This window comes from Salmo trutta, chromosome 20 (assembly GCF_901001165.1).
Source record: "Salmo trutta chromosome 20, fSalTru1.1, whole genome shotgun sequence".
In the NCBI taxonomy this organism is placed as follows: domain Eukaryota; kingdom Metazoa; phylum Chordata; class Actinopteri; order Salmoniformes; family Salmonidae; genus Salmo; species Salmo trutta.
In genome coordinates, this window is record NC_042976.1 from 39,435,147 (window position 1) to 39,455,382 (window position 20,236).

A 20,236-nucleotide genomic window follows, 5' to 3' on the forward strand; every position below is an offset into this window, starting at 1 on the left:
TTTCTCCATATTTTGTTACGTTACAGCCTTACTCTAAAATTGATTAAATTGTTTTTTTCCCGTCATCAATCTACACACAATACCCCATAATGACAAAGCAAAAACAGGTTTTTATAAATGTTTGCTAATTTATATAAAAAACTGAAATATTACATTCACATAAGTATTCAGACACTTTACTTTGTTGAAGCACCTTTGGTAATTGATTACAGTATCGAGTCTTCTTGGGTGTGATGCTACAAGCTTGGTACACCTGTATTTGGGAAGTGTCTCCCATTCTTCTCTGCAGATCCTCTCAAGCTCTGTAAGGTTGGATGGGGAGCGTTGCTGCACAGCTATTTTCAGGAATCTCCAGAGATGTTCAATCGGGTTCAAGTCCGGGCTCTGGCTGGGCCACTCAAGGACATTCAGAGACTTGTCCCGAAGCCACTCCTGCATTATCTTGGCTGTGTGCTTAGGGTCATTGTCCTGTTGGAAGGTGAACCTTCGCCCCAGTCTGAGGTCCTGAGCACTCTGGAGCAGATTTTCATCAAGGATCTCTCTGTACATTGCTCCCTTCATCTTTGCCTCAATCTTGACTAGCCTCCCAGTCCCTGCCGCTGAAAAACACCCTCACAGCACGATGCTTCACCATAGGGATGGTGCCAGGTTTCCTCCAGATGTGACGTTTGGCATTCAAGCCAAATAGTTCAATCTTGGTTTCATCAGACCAGAGAATCTTGTTTCTCGTGGTGTTGGAGTCTTTATGTGCCTTTTGGCAAACTCCAAGTGGGCTGTCATGTGCCTTTTACTGAGGAGTGTCTGCAGTCTGGCCACTCTAGCATAAAACCCTGATTGGTGGAGTGCTGCAGAGATGGTTGTCTTCTAGGAAGAGTCTTGGTGGTTTCAAACTTCTTCCATTTAAGAATGATGGATGCCACTGTGTTCTTGGGGACCTTCAATGCTGCAGACATTTTTTGGTACCCTTCCTCAGATCTGTGCCTCGACACAATCCCGTCTCGGAGTTCTATGGAAAATTCCTTCGACCTCAAGACTTGTTTTTTGCTCTGACATGCACTGTCAACTGTGGGACCTTATATAGACAAGTGTGTGCCTTTCCAAATCATGTCTAATCATCTTGATTGGTGGACTCCAATCAAGATGTAGAAACATCTCAAGGATGATCAATGGAAACAGGATGCACCTGAGCTCAATTTCGAGTCTCATAGCAAAGGGTCTGAATACTTATGCAAATAAGGTATTTCAGTTATTTTCTTTTTATACATTTGCTAAAATTTCTAGAAACCTGTTTTCACTTCGTTATTATGGGGTATTGTGTATAGATTGCTGAGGATTTATATTTATTTAATCAATTTTAGAATAAGTCTGTAATGTAACAAAATGTGGAGAAAGTCAAGGGGTCTGAATACTTTCAGAAGGCACTGTATGTACATGAAGGCAGGGTAAAATGACTAGGCTTCAGGATGAATAATAATACGAGTAAAATAAAGAACAGAGTAGCAGCTGCAAATTATGAGTGTAAAAGTGTGTGTGTATGTTTGGGTGTGTACAGTATGTACATTGAGTGTACAAAACATTAGGAACACCTACTCTTTCCTTGATGTTAAATACACTTATTTATTTAACCTTTATTTAACTAGGCAAGTCAGTTAAGAACAAATTCTTATTTACAATGATGGCCAAACCCAGATGACGCTGGGCCAATTATGCGCCGCCCTATGGCACTCCCAATCACAGCCGGTTGTGATACAGCGTGGAATTGAACCAGGGTCTGTAGTGACACCTCTAGCACTGAGATGCAGTGCCTTAGACCCCTGCGCCACTCGGTAGCCTTCAATCGGTGTAGATGAAAGGGAGTAGACAATTGAGACATGGATTGTGTATGTGTGCCATTCAGTGGGTGAATGGGTAAGACAAAAGATTTAAGTGCCTTTGAATGGGGCATGGTAGTAGGTGCCAGGTGCACCGATTTGAGTGTGTCAAGAACTGCAACGCTGCTGGGTTTTTCACACTCAACAGTGTCCCGTGTGTATCAAGAATGGTCCACCACCCAAAGGACATCCAGTCAACTTGACACAACTGTTGGAAGCATGGTCCAGCATCCCTGTGGAACGCTTGTTGAGTCCGTGCCCCAAGGAATTGAGACTGTTCTGATGGCAAAATATTTGGAAGGTGTTCCTAATGCTTTGTACACTCAGTGTTTGTGTTGTGTGTGTGTGTGTGTGTGTGTGTGTGTGTGTGTGTGTGTGTGTGTGATTGTAGTGTATGTGAATGTGTCTGGGATTTGTGTGGGAGTGTCAAAGTAGTGTGTGTGAGTGAGCGTGTATTGACTGTGTGTACAAAACATGAGGAACACCTTCCTAATATTGAGTTGCACCCCCTTTTGCCTTCAGAACAACCTCAATTCGTCGGGGCATGGACTCTACAAGGTGTCGAAAGCGTTCCACAGGGATGCTGGCCCATGTTGACTCCATTGCTTCCCACAGTTGTGTCAAATTGGCTGGATGTCCTTTGGCTGGTGGACCATTCTTGATACACACAGGAAACTGTTGAGCGTGAAAAACCCAGCAGTGTTGCAGTTCTTGACACACTTAAACCTGTGCACCTGGCATCTACTACCATACCCTGTTCAAAGACACTTAAATATTTTGTCTTGCCCATTCACCCTCAGAATCGCACACATACACAATCCACGTCTCAATTGTCTCAAGGCTTAACAATCCTTCTTTAACCTGTCTCCTCCCCTTTATCTACACTGATTTATGTGGATTTAACAAGTGACATCAATAAGGGATCATAGCTTTCACCTGGATTCACCTGGTCAGTCTATGTCATGGAAAGAGCAGGTGTTCCTAATGTTTTGTACACTCGGTGTATATTGTCTAGTGAGTGTGCATAATAGGGTCAGTGCAAGGTAGGGTCAGATTGTCCGGGTAACTATTCATTTACTATTTAGCAGTCTTATGGCTTGGGGGTAGAAGCTGTCTCGGAGCCTGTTGGACCGAGAGCCGATGCTCCTGTACCGTTTGTCGAACGGTAGCAGAGTGAACAGTCTATGGCTTGGGTGGCTGGAGTCTTTGGCAATTTTACAAGCCTTCCTCTGACACCACCTGATATAGAGGTCCTGGATGGCTGGGAGCTCAGCCCCAGTGATGTACTGGGCTTTCTGCAACACCCTCTGTCGTGCTTTGCGGTCGAGGGCGGAGCGTTTGCCATACCAAGCGGTGATGCAGCCAGTCAAGATGCTTTCGATGGTGCAGCTGTAGAACTTTTTGAAGCTCTAAGGGCCCGGCCAAATCTTTTCAGCCTCCTTTGAAAAACTATTCCCGATGCTTTGTGTTTAAAAGACACACAGGAGAGAGATACAAACATGGGACGAGTACAGTACAAGATCAGCAACATTCATAGACACGATCAATCTACGATGGATCGTAGTCAATAGTACTTATCTGCCACATACATTCCAAAATGCCCAACGTGAAACGTCTGTGCCAGAAGCTGTGAGTTAAAACTGAAACTAACTTCTCCATCAAAGAGTCTCACTGTTTGTAGAAGAGCAAGAATACATCTTAACCTCAACCCTACTCCCAGCCTTTCATTCAAATCACCAACATGTTACACGGGCTGAATGCATATGTACGCCATAGTTAAGCATGCATACCACTTTCATATGGGTGGCCCAAGCGGGAATCAAACCCACAGACCTTGGCATTTCAAGCGCCATGCTCTACTGACTAAGCCACACAGGATTTAGTAAACATCAGTGAATGTAATCTTTAATGTCAAGATCACAACACAAGACTCACAGTTTACATTCTGCTAAGAATTCTGTTCACATTGAACATTTAACCAAGGCCTGCTGTCTGTGTGGCTGATAGTCAGGTGTCAATTTCACAGTCTGAGCCCTGAAAATGGATGAAGAGTATTGGTAAAAGAAAACACAAAAAATTGTATTAATGTCTTTCACCCATGACTGTTCTGCTCTGTAGCCTTTACATTACCTTTGGCTTTTGGCTGGTGTATTACCTCTCACCAGAACACTGGTTGGGATTCCGCTCACTTGCCCTATGATTTCATTTGCCTTTGTTGCCTCTGACAAGCCATCATTTACTCCCATCATCTTCCTCAGTTCTCGCCTCCCTTCCGACAGATACAAGCCCAGTTATATATATTGCTAATATCCACTGGGATCTGGGTGGATCAACACAGCTTTGGAATTCTTTGCCAATTACCTTAACCTTCACAACCTTCTCCCTATGACTTTACTTTACACAGGACTTTAGTCAGGGTTTGGCTAATACAGCATGGAGAATATTGGCTCAAGCAATTAACCTTCCCACATATTGAATATCTGAGAGCATCGTCTCAAGTGTCCATAATTAATTCTGCAGTTAACCGTTTTACAGCTTTACCCTTTTATATGCTCCATTACCCACATTCATAATAACCATGGGCCCCACATATATTACATACTATATAGCAGGCAAAATTACATCCAGCCCATTTTAAAATGGGCATATAATCTGTTTCCGTAGTGGAGGATCTGTGCTTGGCTCTTGGAGGTCTATCTGCAACTGAATGAATCCTGGGCCCACCTTAGTTTACTGTTACAGATGTAGGATCTTAATTTGATCACCCTGTTGCATCAGACCTTTCCTGCAATGCAGGAAATGTCAAACTTGTAGTGTATTTGAGGTTTAGACAGACTTCTGAAGTTTGTCATCTCCCTTATGAAAAATGTATCAACCCATACGAAAATGTCCATTAATTATAATCCACATAATAATTCACATTTCCTGTTGCTCCTTCTGTAGCAAACTGGCTCTAATTAAGATCCTACATCTGTAATACTGATTTACAATAGTGCTGGAATCAATACAATTCTTTGTATCTGATGCTATCTGTGGACAGGAGGGCCAAGCAGCAGGTATAAATGGAGTGGAGGAGCAGAGCAGCCTCCCTGACAGCGATCTGAACTCCTCTCATCACTTCACACTGGTCGCTGTGAAAGGGATACCATCTGTGCAAGTTCCCACCGCAACTCCACAGCTCTATCACATGGCTTGCAGTAGTCCTGCCTGTGTTCAGCCCCAGTGTCCCTGCCCCCAGAGGCCTGGCTACATTAATGGTGCTGTTGTTTTATCTGCACAGTCCACACCCTACGGCAACTCCATCTGCTGTATGACGTGGAGGAGATGCTACAGTACACCGAGGGGCATAGACCTCAGCCAGCCAAAACAACCAGAACCTTCTCAGATCTCAACCCAAGGATTACATACTGCCAGCGACATCACAAAACCACAGGAAATAGATGGAGCCAGAGAGAGATGCATCAATTAGATTTAGACAGTGTCACTGAATATGCAGTTATTACCATATTTCATAGACACATCCAATGTGTTTTTCTTAATGCTTATACCAAATGGTGACCAAGTTTGGAATGGTATGTCCTCCTCCTAGGAATAATCTTGGGATTTACACAGTAGATTAATATACTGTCCCATTGAGAGAACTGTGAGATGGAAATACAGGATCGTGTGCAAGGACATACGATCTAATGTCATAAGAAAATCTAGCATGTTTGAGTGCAAGTGAGATTTTTATGAAACCTGTTATTCCCAAGGACAATGCTTTATCAGGAGAAGCTGCCCTGATTACGGCTTATGAGATAGTTCATTTAAAGAGCTCCTGAAGTAAGTGAAACACTCGTAGCAAACAACACCCCAAATCATTAAATCTACCTCTTTACAATCATTAAGGTAATTTATCGTGTATCATTATCATTTCTGTGCTCAGCAATGTGCAGAATAAAAATGCAGCACACAGATACACAATTTCGTAACACGAGTCTTCTGTTTCGAATAGAATCCACATACGACAGACAGACAATGTCAGGCAACCTCCCCTTATAATTGTGACCGCGTGCTGCATTGATGGAGAAATATATTTGAACAGAATCATTTCACGGTTCAGTGTGCTCACACTTTGATTTATCCTGGAGCCGCCCAGCCAAAGGTCCCAATTCAAAAGATTTATGGGCCAGGGCCAAGTATCTATTTTTATTTAGAAAAAGAAACCCCAGTCTCAACAAAGGTAGGTTGCTACACACATCTAACTCTTCGTATTCCAAATCACTCAGAAAGTCAAACTATTTCAGAAAAAGGTGAATAAAAAGGGATGAATGTTTTAAAAAAAATTGAAATGTACATGCCCTTCCTTTGTTTATCATGACCTGTAGTGAATGGTATCTAAGGGGAATTAACATTCTTAACACAAAATGCAAAACCTGCTCTGGGACTGTGTCTATAGCTTCATCTCTTTAAGGTGTTGTCTGCTGTTCACAGCTTTCTACCAAAAACAGGCCAATCACCATTTCAGCACTATACAGAATTTAGGAGCTAACCATTTGTACATCCCACTGAAATGGTTCCATCCTATCAACTCAGATGACTGAATGCATGCCTCATCCCAGACCCGGCAGAGTGTTATTCCAGGCTCTGTGATTTGGGAGCGTTCGTTTGACCAGGACAGCTTTCTCTGAGCCTTTAATTGTTGTGTTGTGACCTGTTTTACATTTCCTTGAGTTTGGTGTGATAAACCGCTGTTGTGGCTACCATAACTCCTGCAACACGACGCATGCTTGTTTCTCATCAGGTTTGGTGGGGTGGAGATAACATTGTGATGGGAGGCTGGTGACAGCCTCATCTAAATGTGAATGGAGCTAATCACCAATGCAAATTGCAATCAAAAGGGCTCATCCTCACCAAAGTGGGAGATAATTGTGCGACTGTGCCGATAGCAAAAGGTCAGTCACTTGTAGTATCAAAGCTTTCAAGTAATTATTCATTAGAAATTGTGTTCACATTAGAGATTTTTTCTGATTAAATAACAGTTTTAAGGGTAAGGCCAAATATTGTTCCATTTACTCTTGATAAAGTTTCTGATCAGTTTATCATTCTGGAATTTTCAATTGAATTTACAATCTAACGTTTTAGCTTGGACACATGCATTGTAGCATGCTAATTATTTGCCTGATTTAATGCATTTCTACCAGGTCTATCCTGCATTTCATGGGCACACAAAATAACATTAAGAATCTTTACAATGTCTTGGCATATTTGGCATTTTATTATTCTCAGAGAAAGGGCTCTGCGATGATCCACTCCTAAATTCTGTTTGCCATTTTCCTCCAGACAAAAATCAAAGGCTTTTTATGAAAGTATACGCCGCTGTGTGCCTGATCTGTCCCAGCCAGCTGTGTGCAGATGGAGCCCTCTAGTGCCTTACTGTGGGATCTTGAAGAGGGCTTTGATGGGGTGCATCTCAGACAATGGGGGGTCTCCATCAGCCAGCTCTATGGCTGTGATGCCCAGTGACCATACGTCACAGCAGGCGTGATACGTGGAGTCATACTGCTGCTCACAGGCGATGACCTGGGATGACACAGGCAGGACAAACATGACACAAGCAGGTGGACACTTCTCATGCAAGTTGCTGTTTCTTACTGTAGATGATGATATGAAGATAATGTATTAGCAATAGTGAGGTAGTAACTTCGTATGGGCACCAAAAGGCTTTCATTGATTCTGAAGCTGAAGTAACATGAAACAACAATGCAGAAGAAGATCAAGTCATTTAAAAATGGTCTGTGTTTAAAATACACATTGTAATGTTGATTTAAAAAGGTTACAGTTCAATTCATTCATCAGGTGAGTACATACTCACTCGTCTATCACTCTCTACAGTCCATATAGCACATCGAATGCAACTCAATGGTGTCATCATGTAGGATATTTCTGTGCTAAGAAGTCTTTGTGTTCTCATGCAACTGCAAGTAAAGTGGCGCATGTAAAAAAGGCTAACCTCAGGTGCCATCCAAAAGGGAGTGCCATCGGAGGTGTTTCTTCGCAAAAGTGCCCTCGTCAGCTGAGCAGACACACCTGGATAGAATTTAGGTGATGTAATATAAAACACAACATCCTCAGTGAATCAGTGTTTGATGCAAAATCAAGATTTGATGTATTATATCACATACCTGTTATAATGACATATTCGCAGTTGTTTAATATGCTTTAATATGTACAGTACCAGTCAAAAGTTTGGACACACCTACTCATTCAAGGCTTTTTCTTTATTTGTACTATTTCTACATTGTAGAATAATAGTGAAGACATCAAAACTATGAAATAACACATATGGAATCATGTAGTAAGCAAAAAAGTGTTAAACAAATCAAAATATATTTTGTATTTGAGATTCTTCAAAGTAACCACCCTTTGCCTTGATGACAGCCTTGCAGACTCTTGGCATTCTCTCAACCATCTTCATGAGGAAGTCAATTGGAATGCATTTCAATTAACAGGTGTGCCTTGTTAAAAGTTCATTTGTGGAATTTCTTTCCTTCTTAATGCATTTGAGCCAATCAGTTGTGTTATGACAAGGTAGGGGTGGTATATAGAATATCGCCCTATTTGGTAAAAGACCAAGTCCATATTATGGCAAAACAGCTCTAAAAAGCAAAGAGAAACAACAGTCCATCATTACTTTAAGACATGAAAGTCAGTCAATCAGGAACATTTCAAGAACTTTGAAAGTTTCTTCAAGTGCCGTCGCAAAAACCATCAAGCGCTATGATAAAACTGGCTCTCATGAGGAACGCCACAGGAAAGGAAGACCCAGAGTTAGCTTTTTTGCAAAGGATAAATTCATTAGAGTTACCAGCCTCAGAAATTGCAGCCCAAATAAATGCTTCACAGAGTTCAAGTAACAGACACATCTCAACACGCAGGAGACTGTGTGAATGGGCCTTCATAGTCGAATTACTGCAAAGAAACCACTATTGAAGGACACCAATAAGAAGAAGAAACTTGCTTGTGCCAAGAAACATGAGCAATGGACATTTGACCGGTGGAAATCTGTGCTTTGGTCAGATTTTTGGTTCCAACCGCAATGTCTTTGTGAGACGCAGAGTAGGTGAACAGATGACCTCCGCATGTGTGGTTCCCACCGTAAAGCATGGAGGAGGAGGTGTGATGGTGTGGGGGTGCTTTGCTGGTGACACTGTCAGTGATTTATTTAGAATTCAAGGCACACTTAACCAGCATGGCTACCACAGCATTTTGCAGCAATATGCCGTCCCATCTGGTTTGCGCTTAGTTAAAAAAAGATATTTTTTATTTATTTAAACTTTATTTAACCAGGTAGGCTAGTTGAGAACAAGTTCTCATTTACAACTGCGACCTGGCCAAGAATAAAGCAAAGCAGTTCGACACATACAACAACACAGATTTACACATGGAATAAACAAACATACAGTCAATAATACAGTAGAAAATGTCTATATACAGTGTGTGCAAATGAGGTAAGATAAGGGAGGTAAGGCAATAAATAGGCCATGGTGGCAAAGTAATTACAATATACCAATTAAACACTGGAGTGATTGATGTGCAGAAGATGAATGTGCAAGTGGAGATACTGGGGTGCAAAGGAGCAAGATAAATAAATAAATGGGGATGAGGTAGTTGGATGGGCTATGTACAGGTGCAGTGATCTGTGAGCTGCTCTGACAGCTGGTGCTTAAAGCTAGTGAGGGAGATATGAGTCTCCAGCTTCAGTGATTTTTGCAGTTCATTCCAGTCATTGGCAGCAGATAACTGGAAGGAAAGGCGGCCAATGTAGGAATTGGCTTTGGGGTTGACTAGTAAGATATACCTGCTGGAGCGCATGCTACGGGGGGTGCTGCTATGGTGACCAGTGAGCTGAGATAAGGCGGGGCTTTACCTAGCAGAGACTTGTAGATGACCTGGAGCCAGTGGGTTTGTCGACGAGTATGAAGTGAGGGCCAGCCAACGAGAGCGTACAGGTCGCAATGGTGGGTAGAACAGTGAGGGGAAAAGTATTTGATCCCCTGCTGATTTTGTACGTTTGCCCACTGACAAAGAAATGATCAGTCTATAATTTTAATGGTAGGTTTATTTGAACATTGAGAGACAGAATAACAACAAAAGAATCCAGAAAATTGATTAGCATTTTAATGAGGGAAATAAGAATTTGACCCCCTCTAAATCAGAAAGATTTCTGGCTCCCAGGTGTCTTTTATACAGGTAACGAGCTGAGATTAGGAGCACACTCTTAAATAGAGTGCTCCTAATCTCAGCTTGTTACCTGTATAAAAGACATCTGTCCACAGACGCAATCAATCAATCAGATTCCAAACTCTCCACCATGGCCAAGACCAAAGAGCTCTCCAAGGATGTCAGGGACAAGATTGTAGACCTACACAAGGCTGGAATGGGCTACAAGACCATCGCCAAGCAGCTTGGTGAGAAGGTGACAACAGTTGGTGCGATTATTCGCAAATGGAAGAAACACAAAAGAACTGTCAATCTCCCTCGGCCTGGGGCTCCATGCAAGATCTCACCTCGTGGAGTTGCAATGATCATGAGAACGGTGAGGAATCAGCCCAGAACTACACGGGAGGATCTTGTCAATGATCTCAAGGCAGCTGGGACCATAGTCACCAAGAAAACAATTGGTAACACACTACGCCGTGAAGGACTGAAATCCTGCAGCGCCCGCAAGGTCCCCCTGCTCAAGAAAGCACTTATACATGCCCGTCTGAAGTTTGCCAATGAACATCTGAATGATTCAGAGGACAACTGGGTGAGTGTTGTGGTCAGATGAGACCAAAATTGAGCTTTTTGGCATCAACTCAACTCGCCGTGTTTGGAGGAGGAGGAATGCTGCCTATGACCCCAAGAACACCATCCCCACCGTCAAACATGGAGGTGGAAACATTATGCTTTGGGAGTGTTTTTCTGCTAAGGGGACAGGACAACTTCACCGCATCAAAGGGACGATGGACGGGGCCATGTACTGTCAAATATTGGGTGAGAACCTCCTTCCCTCAGCCAGGGCATTGAAAATGTGTATTCCAGCATGACAATGACCCAAAATACACGGCCAAGACAAGAAAGGAGTGGCTCAAGAAGAAGCACATTAAGGTCCTGGAGTGGCCTAGCCAGTCTCCAGACCTTAATCCCATAGAAAATCTGTGGAGGGAGCTGAATGTTCGAGTTGCCAAACGTCAGCCTCGAAACAAACCTTAATGACTTGGAGAAAATTTGCAAGAGGAGTGGGACAAAATCCCTCCTGAGATGTGTGCAAACCTGGTGGCCAACTACAAGAAACATCTGACCTCTGTGATTGCCAACAAGGGTTTTGCCACCAAGTACTAAGTCAGGTTTTGCAGAGGGGTCAAATTCTTATTTCCCTCATTAAAATGCAAATCAATTTATAACATTTTTGACATGCGTTTTTCTGGATTTTTTTTGTTGTTATTCTGTCGCTCACTGTTCAAATAAACATACCATTAAAATTATAGACTGATCATTTCTTTGTCAGTGGGCAAACGTACAAAATCAGCAGGGGATCAAATACTTTTTACCCTCGCTGTATATGGGGCTTTGGTGACAAAACGGATGGCACTGTGATAGACTGCATCCAATTTGTTGAGTAGAGTGTTGGAGGCTATTTTGTAAATGACATCGCCGATGTCGAGGATCGGTAGGATAGTCAGTTTTATGAGGGTATGTTTGGCAGCATGAGTGAAGGATGCTTTGTTGCGTAATAGGAAGCCGATTCTAGATTTAATTTTGGATTAGAGGTGCTTAATGTGAGTCTGGAAGGAGAGTTTACAGTCTAACCAGACACCTAGGTATTTGTAGTTGTCCACATATTCTAAGTCAGAACCGTCCAGAGTAGTGATGCTGGACGGGCGGGCAGGTGCGGGCAGCGATCGGTTGAAGAGCATGCATTTAGTTTTACTTGCATTTAAGAGCAGTTGGAGGCAATGGAAGGAGAATTGTATGGCATTGAAGCTCGTCTGGAGGTTAGTTAACACACTGTCCAAAGGGCCAGAAGTATACAGAATGGTGTCGTCTGCGTAGAGGTGGATCAGAGAATCACCAGCAGCAAGACCGACATCAATGATGTATACAGAGAAGAGAGTCGGCCCGATAATTGAACCCTGCTGGCACCCCCATAGACTGCCAGAGGTCCAGACAACAGGCCCTCCAATTTGACACACTGAACTCTATCAGAGAAGTAGTTGGTGAACCAGCCAAGGCAATCATTTGAGATACCAAGGCTGTTTAGTCTGCCAATAAGAATGTGGTGATTGACAGAGTCAAAAGCCTTGGCCAGGTTGATGAATACGGCTGCACAGTATTGTCTCTTATCGATGGCGGTTATGATATTGTTTAGGACCTTGAGCGTGGCTGAGGTGCACCCATGACCAGCTCTGAAACTAGATTGCATAGTGGAGAAGGTACGGTGGGATTCGAAATGGTCGGTAATCTGTTTGTTAACTTGGCTTTCGAAGACCTTAGAAAGGCAGGGTAGGATAGATATAGGTCTGTAGCAGTTTGGGTCTAGAGTGTCTCCCCCTTTGAAGAGGGGGATGATCGCGGCAGCTTTCCAATCTTTGGGAATCTCAGATAGGGGTTGCAACAATTTCAGCAGATACTTTTAGAAAGAGAAGGCTTGGGCGAGTTGCTGTGGAGGGTGCCGGGCAGTTGACCGGGGTAGGGGTAGCCAGGTAGAAAAATGCTTATTGAAATTCTCAATTATAGTGGATTTATCGGTGTTGACAGTGTTTCCTAGCCTCAGTGCAGTGGGCAGCTGGGAGGAGGTGCTCTTATTCTCCATGGACTTTACAGTGTCCCAGAACTTTTTTGAGTTTGTGCTACTGGATGCAATTTTCTACATTGCATCCTGGAGCATGCTTATTTAAGATGGTGAGGAAGGCACTTTTAAAGAATAACCAGGCATCCTCTACTGACGGGATGAGGTCAATATCATTCCAGGATACCCCGGCCAGATCGATTAGAAAGGCCTGCTCGCTGAAGTGTTTTAGGGAGTGTTTGACAGTGATGAGGGGTGGTCGTTTGACCGCAGACCCATTACGAATGCAGGCAATGAGGCAGTGATCGCTGAGATCTTGGTTGAAAACAGCAGAGCTGTGTTTGGAGGGCAAGTTGGTTAGGATGATATTTATGAGGGTGCCCGTGTTTAAGGATTTGGGGTTGTACCTGGTAGGTTCATTGATAATTTGTGTGAGATTGAGGGCATCAAGCTTAGATTGTAGGATGGCCAGGGTGTTAAGCATGTCCCAGTTTAGGTCACCTAGCAGCACGAGCACTGAATATAGATGGGGGGCAATGAATTCACATATGGTGCCCAGGGCACAGCTGGGGGCAGAGGGTGGTCTATACCAAGCGGCAACGGTGAGAGACTTGTTTCTGGAAAGGTGGATTTTTAAAAGTAGAAGCTCTAATTGTTTGGGTACAGACCTGGATAGTAAGACAGAACTCTGCAGGCTATATCTGCAGTAGTTTGCAACTCTGCCCCCTTTGCCCAGTTCTATCTTGGCAGAAAATGTTATAGTTAGGGATGGAAATTTCAGGATTTTTTGGTGGTCTTCCTAAACCAGGATTCAGACACGGCTAAGACATCCGGGTTGGCAGAGTGTGCTAAAGCAGTGAATAAAGCAAACTTAGGGAGGAGGCTTCTAATGTTAACATGCATAAAACCAAGGCTCTTACGGTTACAGAAGTCAACAAATGAGAGCACCTGGGGAATAGAAGTGGAGCTAGGCACTGCAGGTCCTGGATTAACCTCTACATCACCAGAGGAACAGAGGAGGAGTAGGATAAAGGTACGGCTAAAGGCTATATGAACTGGTCGTCTAGTACATTCGGAACAGAGAGTAAAAAGATCAGGTTTCTGGGCGCAATAGAATAGATTCAAGGCATAATGTACAGACAAAGGTATGGTAGGATGTGAGTACATTGGAGGTAAACCTAGGCATTGTGTGATGATGAGAGAGATATTGTCTCTAGAAACATTTAAACCAGGTGATGTCATCGCATATGTGGGAGGTGGAACTAAATGGTTGGTTAAGGCATATTGAGCAGGGCTAGAGGCTCTACAGTGAAATAAAACAATAATCACTAACCAGAACAGTAATGGACAAGGCATATTGACATTAGGGAGAGGCATGCGTAGCCGAGTGATCATAGGGGTCCAGTGAGTGTTTGGGCTGGCTGGAGACACGGCGATTCAGACAGTTAGCAGGCCGGGGCTAGCAAGCTAGCAGAAAGGCCTTAGGGGGACGTCGCAACGGAGGAAAGTCTGTTTTAGCCTCCTTGTGCGGTTCCGTTGATAGACCAGTCGTGATGGATTAGTAGGGTTCCGTGTAGCAGAGGGGTCCAGTCCAATTGGCAAATGGATCTATTCAGCTAACAGTCCGATATGCTCTAGACAGCTAGCGGGCCGCGGCAAGCAGGCTAGCAGATGGGCATTCCGGGGGCGTTGCGACGTAGGAAACAGATGAGTAACCCCCTCGAGCAGATTACGTCGGTAGTCCAGTCGTGAAGGATCGGCGGGGTTCCGTACCCCGTACCGGCAGTAAAAGGGGTCCAGGCCATTTGGCAAAATAAGTATTGTAGCCCAGGAATGGCTGATGGACCTCTTCAGCTAGCCTGGAGATGGGCCTAGCATGGGCTAGCTCCAGGCTAATTGGTGCTTGCTTCGAGACAGAGACGTTAGCCACTAGTAGTCACTCGGATTGCAGCTAGCTAGCTGCGATGATCCAGGTGAGAAGGTTCAGAGCTTGCGGTCGGAATCCGGGGATATGGAGAGAAAATAGGTCCGGTATGCTCTGCTTTGAATCGCGTTGTACAAACTGGCAAGAGCTTTCCGAGCTAAAGGTAGCTGATGGCCGCTAGCAGTGGTTAGCTGACTAGTAGCTAGTTAGCTGGCTAGCTTCTGTTGGGGGATTCCGGTTCAGAGGTAAAGAAAAATACTTGAGAAAAAAGCAGAAAAAAGCAGTGGGACTATCATTTGCTTTTCAACATGACAATGACCCCAAATACACTTCCAGGCTGTGTAAGGGCTATTTGACCAAGAAGGAGAGTGATGGTGCTGCATTTATTTTATTTTATTTCACCTTTATTTAACCAGGTAGGCCAGTTGAGAACAAGTTCTCATTTACAACTGCGACCTGGCCAAGGTAAAGCATAGCAGTGCGACAAAAACAACAACATGGAGTTACACATAAACAAACAAAAGCTTTGATTTGGGAATTCTAAATTCCAACAGAACAAAGTGTATAAATCAATATCAAATATTCCAATGCCCTTGGACACGGGAAAAATGGGTAACACAAAATAAAATAAAAATAGAAAGAATCTATGTACAGTGTGTGCAAATGTAGAAGAGTAGGGAGGTAGGCAATAAATTGTCCATAGAGGTGAAAATAATTACAACTTAGCATTAATACTGGAGTGATATATGTGCAGATGATGATGTGCAAGTAGAGATACTGTGGTGCAAAAGAGCAAGAGGGTAAGTAATAATATGGGGATGAGGTAGTCGGGTGTGCTATTTACAGATTGGCTGTGTACAGGTACAGTGATCGGTAAGCTACTATAACAGCTTATGCTTAAAGTTAGAGAGGGAGATAAAAGACTCCAGCTTCAGAGATTTTGTGGGGACATCAAAACATTTCATCAGATGACCTGGCCTCCACAATCACCCGCACTCAACCAAATTGAGATGGTTTGGGATGATTTGGACTGCAGAGTGAAGGAAAAGCAGCCAACAAGTGCTCAGCATATGTGGGAACTCCTTCAAGACTGTTGGAAAAGCATTCCTCATGAAGCTGTTTGAGAGAATGCCAAGAGTGTGCAAAGCTGTCATCAAGGCAAAGGTGGCTACTTTAAAGAATCTAAAATCTAAAATATTTGTTCAATAGTGTTTTGTTTACTACATGATTCCATATTTGTTATTTAATAGTTTTGATGTCTTCACTATTATTCTACAATGTAGAAAATAGTAAAAATAAAGAAAAACTTTTGAATGAGTAGGTGTGTCCAAACTTTTGACTGGTACTGTATATTTGTGTGCATATTACATGAATGTGAATTACATAAACAGAGGGAAAGTGTCGATGTGTGAATCAATCAATAGCGATATGGCATATCACTTGGTGTGCTAACCTGCCATACCACCATAATCATTTCTAATTAAGTGGGACAGATTTTTATCAGCAGGATTCCACTTCATTCTCAGCACACAGAGGACATAAACATGCCTGGGGCAACTCAAAGTCATTTGCCAGAACAGCTTTCTTTTTATATGCAAAGGATCAAATAATGCAATTTAAATTGCCAATAATAGCCTTAGGTTAAGCTATGGTCCATGAAATACAAAGATGTTACATAGGGTCGGTAACAAAGACATGGAAAGAGGACTGCATCACAGCATTGATGCCCATATGTTAGCATTTACCAATAATATCACAGGCTTTTATGTGGACAAATAAAAAAAATGCATTAACCGTGAACTATCAATGATGAGTTATCTGTTAAAGGCCCAATGCGCTCAAAAATGTGATAGTCCTGTGTTTTATATCACTCACCGGCCAGTTTATTATGTACACCAAATGGATCGCTCCTACAAACAGTGAGTCACGTGGCTTTCTATATAAAGCAGGTAGACAGGCATCGAGGCATTCAGTTACTGTTCGATTAAACGTTAGAATGGGCAAAACGAGTGACTTAAGCGACTTTGAGAGTGGTATTATCATCGGTGCCAGGCACACTGGATCCAGTATCTCGTGATGGCATTGCATCAGCATGGACCAACATCCTTGTGGAACATTACTGACACCTTATAGAATGCCCCAAAGAATTCAGTCTGTTCTGGAGGCAAAAGGGGGTACGAGGGTACCAGATGGGTGTACCTATTAAACTGGCCAGTGAGTGTATATTTCCACACTACGAGGTTGGAATAATAATGTGAAATTGTGAAAATTATGATAATGCGCTTTAAGTGTAAGAGTTGTTTTGAAAAGTCCCCCAGAAATTTCAGCCCGTTTTGGTGGGATGGAGTTTTGGCCTCCCTGATTACATCACCAGGTGGTAAATGAGTTAATAAACCAATAAGAAAGAGATTTCCAAACCTCTCTGCTAGTTTTCAGTTTACCCCTTCCCACTCTGACCACTCCCAGACATTCCTAGCAAAAGTCTTACTTGAGATATTGTTCTTTGCTAAGAAGATATTTTTGTTTATTTTTGACCATTTTAATTTAAAACAATCCCAGAAATGATTTGATAATGAGATTTAAAAAAAGGCTGCATTGGACCTTTAAATGAAGGCCCAGACAGAAGTGAAGTGCCTCCACAACAGGAAATCAAAGCCATTACCAAAGTCGACAAGCTTGACTCCTCCCTCGGTGGTCAGAAGCATGTTGTTTCCTTTGACGTCACAATGGATAATCTGGTTGTTGTGTAAATGCTGGAGACCCTGGCAGGCGGGAGGAGGGGCTTAATAAGCGTCAGTAATGCCATTATTAACTGTTCGTTAATAATAAAGCTGTCTACCGCCATGTGTATTACTCCCACACCCTGCCACCTCCTGAGTCAATCCCCTGCCCACTGTGCGTGGATGCCACACCCTTCTGTCATTAGGCATTTTGCAGTTGGCCATCTCACCAAGAGGGCGCCTTATAAAATGTATGCGATAACGGGCTCCAGCAGTTGCTGGCCTCGCATGAGCAGGCCTTTGATGAGATCTGTGACTGAGCCCCCGTTGCACAGCTGTGTGTGTGAGAGAGAGAGAGAGAGAGAGAGAGAGAGAGAGAGAAAGAGAGCGAGAGAGAGAGAGAGAGAAAGAAACAACAGTGGCTCCTCCAATACTCACCACTCTAGATTATGATTAATTACAAGAGCCATCCCTCCCACACATACAACTAGACTGGAGTCACAACTCCTTCCAGAGCTTTTAAACTTGAGATTTTTCCCAGTGGAGGAGGGTGACCTCCTCTCAGCTCGGCGATGGATTTCACTCCCATCATTTAAAGTAAATCTACTGTTTGTGATCTTTCTACTGCTCAAACAGAGAACAACAAAGATGGGCTGTAGTCTACTGTAAGACTGTGTCAATCGTATTGGTGGAAATGTAACACAGGAGATAAAGTGCAGCTACCTATACTGAGCACAATCAGACACTGTCTTGTTTAACAAGCTCACACCACTGGGTTATATTGCCTCAAATGACAAAGTGCTACTGTATGAGCCCTTAAATGATTAACTGCATGTTGTACTGAAGATGTACAGTAGATACAGTATATAATATTTGACTGGATTGTAAAGCTGGGCAAAGTCCGACTTTATTAAGCGAGACAGAAAAACCCAGGGGATCTCACTTCTAGAACCATCCAGAGCTGTCCGCCTGAGAGGTCGTCTGACTTGTAGAACATGCCGTAGAACTTGACCACGTTGGGGGGATTGGACAGGGTACTCAGGGTACTCAGCCTCAATCTCCTCATCAACATCCTTTGACAAGGATGACACATTAACATCAGTCACACAACATGTTGACTGAACACCAACACACCAGAAGACAAAACAACGTGTCGACAACTACTTACATTTCTAAAAAAGATGGATGTTGAAATAAAATTTAAGGGAACTAAAACCCCCTCAATCAGAGCCCCGGAACCATTAAACACAGGGAAACTAACTCTTGGTTAGAAGTACCGATGAAGCTTCTTCTATATCAGTTTAAATCTCAGTGGAAGTGAAGAGAAGCATCACAGAGGCAGAATTCCTCTTCCTGGATACGTGAACGATACTGTCAGCGGTCTAATCAAGGAGAGGGATGAGCAGGGAAGCAGCTACATCTTCATACCCAGCAGGAGAGCTGCAGCAGCGGGCTAGCGAGAGGCGCAAGAGGGATTGAAGCACTGACACAATCACAGGCAAGCACTCAGCTTGAATCTCACAAACACAACATGGCGCCACTGAAGGCCCCCCTGGCCTCAGCGCCACAGACAGGTCTGGCAGCTAGCTGCACATCACTAAGGTCGTGACATAGATAAAGGCGGAGGGAGATGGTAAGGACGACTGTGGAGAGTGGGTGTAGAAATGGAGTGGAAATGGATGAAAAGGAGACAGGTAGTGAATCTACTTGGGAACAGTAAATACGGGACAGGTACATGGGAGTACCAGCGACTTGCTCAATATGGAAGTGGTCAGATGACGCGTATGCTACACTACAGGACTGTTCTGCTAGCACAGACTGGAAAATCTTCCGGGATTCATCCAATGGCATTGAGGAGTATACCACCTCAGTCATCGGCTTCATCAATAAGTGCAACGACGACGTCGTCCCCACAGTGACCGTACGTACATATCCCAACAAGAAGCCATGGATTACAGGCAACATCCGCATCAAGCTAAAGGCTAGAGCTACCGCTTTCAAGGAGCGGGACACTAATCCGGACGCTTATAAGAAACACCCTCAGACGAACTATCAAACAGGCAAAGTGTCAATACAGGATTAAGATTGAATCCTACTACACCGGCTCTGATGCTCGTCGGATGTAGCAGGGCTTGAAAACGATTACGGACTACAAAGGGAAACCCAGCCGTGAGCTGCCCAGTGACGCGAGCCTACCAGATGAGCTAAATGCCTTTTATGCTCGCTTCGAGGCAAGCAACACTGAAGCATGCATGAGAGTACCAGATGTTCCGGACGACTGTGTGATCACGCTCTCGGTAGCCGATGTGAGCAAGACCTTTAAACAGGTCAACATTCACAAAGCCGCAGGGCCAGACGGATTACCAGGACGTGTACTCAAAGCATGCACGGACCAACTGGCAAGTGTCTTCCCTGACATTTTCAACCTCTCCCTGACAGAGTCTGTAATACCTACATGTTTCAAGCAGACCACCATTGTCCCTGTGCCCAAGGAAGCGAAGGTAACCTGCCTAAATGATTACCGCCCCCTACCACTCACGTCAGTAGCCATGAAGTGCTTTGAAAGGCAGGTCCTGGCTTACATCAACACCATCATCACTAGACCCACTCCAATTCACATACCGCTCCAACAGATCCACAGACGAAGCAATCTCAATCGCACTCCACACTGCCCTTTGCCACCTGGACAAAAGGAACACCTGCGTGAGAATGCTGTTTATTGACTACAACTCAGCGTTCAACACCATAGTGCCCACAAAGCTCATCACTAAGCTAAGGACCCTGGGACTAAACACCTCCCTCTGCAAGTGGATCCTGGACTTCCTGACGGGCCAATCCCAGGTAGTAAGGTTAGGCAACAACAAATCTGCATGCTTAGTCCCCTCACCCACGACTGCGTGGCCAAACA

At 43.7% G+C, this 20,236-nt stretch overlaps 1 pseudogene; it reads right to left on the reverse strand.

Moving 5' to 3' along the window:
• LOC115156372 (myosin-IIIb-like) overlaps positions 1–20,236 on the reverse strand; it is a 99,831-nt pseudogene that overhangs the window by 75,199 nt on the left and 4,396 nt on the right.